This window comes from Electrona antarctica, assembly GCF_951216825.1.
Source record: "Electrona antarctica genome assembly, chromosome: 4".
NCBI classification, from domain to species: domain Eukaryota; kingdom Metazoa; phylum Chordata; class Actinopteri; order Myctophiformes; family Myctophidae; genus Electrona; species Electrona antarctica.
In genome coordinates, this window is record NC_136809.1 from 7,809,019 (window position 1) to 7,814,863 (window position 5,845).

A 5,845-nucleotide genomic window follows, 5' to 3' on the forward strand; every position below is an offset into this window, starting at 1 on the left:
ACATTCACAAGTTGGGTCAAGGATGTTCTATCCTTTATACCGTTGGAGAAGCTCAGATACAACAGGTACAAATCTCGCCAGACATTTGTAAAGGCTTGGTCCCCTTTCATTGAATTCACCCTTTCACTATCTTTTGATGCTGTATCCTAGCTGTAATAAGTGTTTTCCTACATGTCATCTTTCGGTTTCCCTTGATTTCTAGAAACGATGTACACTCTTAACTCTTTCAAAGTTTTTCATTTTTGCTTGTCATGTTTTATAGTGATAATTGGATGTGTGGTAGCCTATTTTCCATTGTACTACTATTAATAGTATTACTATTAATAGTAATAGTAGTATATAGTACTAAATTAGTATTTGTTGTAATGTATATGCTCCTATATCTTATTTTGTATCTATTATAATCTGTATTCATTTTAAAATGCACTGTTGCACTCTGTATTTGTTTTTATCCTGTAAAGCACTTTGAATTGCCTTGTGTATGAAAGGTGCTATATAAATAAAATTGCCTTGCCTTGCCTTGCCTTGCCTTGCCTTACTGACTGGTCAGAGTCTGGTTGGTTCACTGTGTAGTCCCTTAATCTAGTAAAAGGCAATTTTTATTGTATTTATTTTATTTTATTACTTCTTATTTTATGAATTTATTATTTGTATCCTTTATTACCTGTTTATTATTATCATGGTTTATGGTTTTATTATTGTTGCTTTTGTTGTTGTTGTCTTCTTCTTTTGTGATGGAACCGGGGAGGGTGGGGTATATGTAGGGTTGTTTGTCTATCAAAATTTAAAATCCTATAAATAAAATAAAATAAATATATATAGCAAGTCACAATCAAACGCAATTTGAAAATGAGAAACACCAAAGGAAATGAAGACAAATAGCAGCAGTTGAATGTGTACAATCACCTATAGAAAGGGTAAAAAACACTCTAAAGGTGAGTTTTTAAAAGTGACTTCAACACAGGCACAGATGGTGCTAGCCTTACATGCACCGGTAGAGCATTCCATAATCTAGGTGCCCGGGCGGCAAAGGCCCGATCACCTCTGGTGACTATACAGTTGGGTGCCACCGATATTGTCCCTTATCATTTGACCCATTTAGGCCTGACCTCAAAATCCTTCTAAATCCTCCAGTTTTCTGAAATAAATATTTTCACGATTTTTCAAAAATAGCAGACCTACAAGCTCGTAGCGCGCCACTCGGTGGCGCGCTATGAGCTTGTAGATCAGCTATTTTTCAATAGCTAAATTATAACATGTTTAAAACACCAAAAGGGGTTCCCGCCCAAAATGGGTTAACTGTCCTTTTGCGCAGATCACGCAAACCTCAGCAAAAAGAAAAGGACAATATCGATGGCCTCCAACTGTAGGTTCGTCCTAGGGCCCTCAAGGAGGGCCTTATCCGATGATCTGAGGATGCGTTCAGATTTAGGAGGGGACAGTATTTCGAGGATGTAGGTAGGGGCCAGCCCATTTAGGGCTTTATATGTAATGAGTACATTTTTGAAGTCTCATCTGGCGCTCACAGGCAGCCAGTGGAGAGTCGCAAGTACAGGTGTAATATGGTCCCTGATTACTTCAGACCCAAGCAACAGGTGAAAAACAGAAGCACAAATAGAATGTTGGGAATAAAACAAAACATATACGTAGGCTACTACGAGAAACTGTATTTATCTAATTGCATGTAACAAGTGCAACCTACAATAATGTGGGTGAAGCTAGAAACACAATAGTACATAGACTAAACCAACAGATATAATGTAAATAATGCAAAAGAAACATTATTAATTGTATATATATATACATATATATATATATATATATATATATATATATATATATATATATATATATATATCGATCATGTCATTGGGTTTCTGGACTGCCCACAGCCCTCCCAAGAGACACAGACTGAGTAGAAAACAACTGTGGCATTTTATCATGAACATGAACAACCAATTATAATGAAGATAAGGTTATGGTGAAACTGGTCCTTTAAGGTGAAAAGGTAATGGGAGAAGACACTCTGACTGGTTTAATTAACGTAGCGCTCCAAACACACCCATGACTAATGCAGAGTCTAAAATACAAGCCCTTTAGTGCAGTGTACCAACCTCTAGTACCAGATAATTCCCCGTTAAATAGCGTGTGTTTGCGACGTGCGTCATAGATGATCTAAATAGGGTCTTTTGCACACGTGTATGGTGCGTCAGAGTGGAACAGGCGTCACATCAAGAAAAAAATCGAATAAAAAACAGGGTATTCACTTCCCAGATGCCTGATGACCATCGGGTGACCAAGACATACAAAAATAAAGTGTTTCTTTAAAGGTATATTCAGTGATTTCACTTAATTCAAATATCACTTATTTTTTTTGTTTTGTTGTGATAATCCTCCCTACTATAGAGTGTGCTGACCATATAAGGAGTTCCTCCCTGTCCCCAGTTAACCCCTGGGGGTCAAAAAACCTTTGTTTTTGGCTATAGGTGCCCAGCCTTCATCCAATCAGGATAGAGAGGGGCCTTCCGGCAATCATGATCGAGCGGGGGGCGGGCCTTGGTGTGCGTGCTGTTGGCCTGTCGCGTGTCCCCCCCCACTGTAGTGCGTGTGCATGTGCACATCTTGTTACCGGGGCGGACCGGGGGGGGGGGGTTCAAATCACCCAAATCAATGAATGCTCCTTTAACAGAAGTACATGTGACAAATAATTCAATTTTGAAGCTACCGTAAACAGCCCAGTCTGGGGATTGTTTACAGCCCTAGGCTAAATTAAACTGTAGTGAATATTGCATGATGAATGGGATGACTTGAGAGGAAACATTGTGTTAATTGGAAGCACAAGATGAGCATTTTTCTCATTAAAATGCCACATTTGGATAATGACCAAATCTAACAGGAATCAAGACGCGCTAATGTAGAATAATGTACTGTCACTCAGTTGATCAAGAACGGTCAAAAATTACAAACAAAACTTGAAAAAATAAAATGAGAAAGTAGGAGCCGGTGTATAAATGGTACAGTATGTAGGCTGTACCAAACCGGGGCAGCGGTGGCCTAAGGGTTAGAGGAGCGCCCTTGTTGCCGAAAGGTTGCCGGTTCGATTCCCCGGACGGGCAGGAAAAATCTGGGTGGGGAAGTGATTGTCATCACTCACCCAACACCGCTGAAGTGCCCTTGAGCAAGGCACTGAACCCCCAAACTGCTCCCCCTGGAGCTGCTTAGTGGCCAACAGTATCAGACTGTGGTTGTACTGGTCAGCTCCCAGGTTTAAATGTGTGTGTCTGTCTGTGTGTTTCTATGTGCAGGGTGTTGCTGAAAATGAGCACTTGTGCTCAGCTACTACCCTGGGTAAATAAAGGATAAATAAAATAAATAAATAAAAGGCTATGTTAATGTGACTATTTTCTTTGTATTCTCAACTCACCAGGTGCATGGGCTTTCATGTCAGCTGAGGTCATAGAAGAAAAAAGAAACTCTTCCTATGAGACTACTAATTTATACTCTGCTGTCGCTGTACAATGGTACAACACAACAAAAGAAATGGTACGCTTGTAGATCGGCTACTTTCTCTTGAACCTCAAAGAGTATTGTGCCAATCCTGTCATACAGGGAAGGAGGATAGAGAAGAAAAAGCAAGGATAAAAAGAGAGAGTAGGAGGTCGACTCATACTTGACACTAGAATGTCCTCGTGAGACACAAGGAGAAAGAGGAGGAGGAGGAGAGGCAGTCAGAGGTTCTGGAGAAAATTGACAAAAGGGAAAGTCAGACAAAGTGATGTACGTCAAGCTGAGGGACACAAGAGACAAACGTAGAATACAGAGTGATCAGACAGAGTTGAAGAGAAGTGTGGAGACAGTGAGAGAGAGGCAGAAAGCACACGCTCACACTCACACTCACGCACGCACGCACGCACGCACGCACGCACGCACGCACGCAAGTCTTCTTTCAACACACTTCCCCGTTGCAATCAGAACACTCCCAATCTTCCGCCGTAGTCTGAAGACCCACCTTTTCACACTCCATCATGGCCCATAGCACTTATCCTACCCCCTTAGATAGCACTTTTTAGACTTAGATAGCATTTGAAACAGACTTATAGCATGTCATGTAGACAGCACAATAATTGCATTGTGTGTAGTCATAGCACATCATAGTACATATGTATAGCATAGTATAGTATATATGTATAGTTAATATGTATAGTGTCATTATATAGATATGTTCTAGTTACGTTCTTAGCTTACGCATGTTTCTTGATAAATGCATTTTATATATGTGATGTATTCCCTTACTTTTGTTCTTGCCTAATGTAAGTCGCTCTGGATTAAGAGCGTCTGCTAAATGCCTAAATTGTAAATTGTTCTCTATACCGTGTGTGAAGTTGTCAGTGATATTACGTGATGTATCTGGAGTCAGTGAACACTTCAAGTCAAGACAGATGTGCACTTTAAGTGTCCTGGCACGTTGCACACCATGTATACAATCTCCTTCTCCTTCTTTAAGAATGCTGGAGCATTGCTGCTGTTAGGTAGCTTACATACATTACACTGCATTGTTTCTTTTGCAACTGGCTGTCATGCATGATGCATGAACAACAAACAGAGAGAGAGAGAGAGAGAGAGAGAGAGAGAGAGAGAGAGAGAGAGAGAATAGGCCTATCTCACAGCCCGCTTTCCACGCCCACTTCCGGTAGATAGTGGTGTCATTTAACATTAGCATTTACACGTTTTTTTCTCTGGAGAATCTAAGTACATTTTCTAATGTAAAAATGTGACAGACCAATATTATTATGAAGCAAACAAGATGGTAAATCAGCTCGAACAGATAGAACAAACCTTACCTTGAGAAAACAAAAGTTGTAGACTTCTTAAATTACCTCTGTTAACATGTAGCGTCTATGGAGTGACGTCACACTATCACCACTAACCCCGAAAGGGGGCGTATTAAGGGGGCGGGGACATTCTGTGAGATAGGCTTATTGCATGTGAGGTATACTGTATGGGGTGGGGCATCATTACTACAAACTGATTGGACAAAGGGGGGAAATAAAAGCGGTTGAGAGTTGAGACCCTGCATGCAGAGTTCTGCTAAACTATTCTCCAGGGAAAAGCCCAGCTCTGCATGCAGGGCTAGATTAGGCCGATATATCCGCCTCAGGTTTGAACGGGTGTCCATTATGAAGCCCTTGCTTACCAGGATAGGACCCCCCTCAGTCAACTATGACCTTCCCCCCTCCAGCCAGCCCCAGTACAGTCACTCAGGATAGGACCCCCCTCAGTCAACTATGACCTTCCCCCCTCCAGCCAGCCCCAGTACAGTCACTCAGGATAGGACCCCCCTCAGTCAACTATGACCTTCCCCCCTCCAGCCAGCCCCAGTACAGTCACTCAGGATAGGACCCCCCTCAGTCAACTATGACCTTCCCCCCTCCAGCCAGCCCCAGTACAGTCACTCGTAAGATTAGACCTATACTTAACCAAATTATGACCAAAGAAAAGGAACCACTTATTGGAATTGAATTTGCACGGATCGATCTCAAACTAAACATATTTGGCCAAAACTGAGACCGAATTACATAACGACAGCAACTGATAAGAACTGGGGAATGTCATTGACAATGTGCAGACTGAGTGATGGTAGTTTGGCAATAGAGAAGGGCAGACACAGACAGACAGGCTGCCCGGAGAGGACAGGCGTTGTCGTCATTGTGATGAGGGAGCTGTAGAGACAGTATGACACGTCCTATAACACAATGCGAAATCTGCAAAGGAAAAAAGGTTAGGGAGAAACTATTTCTGAATTCCAAGGTCCGACAGAAAGGGAGAAATAATGGGAAAGGAAAGA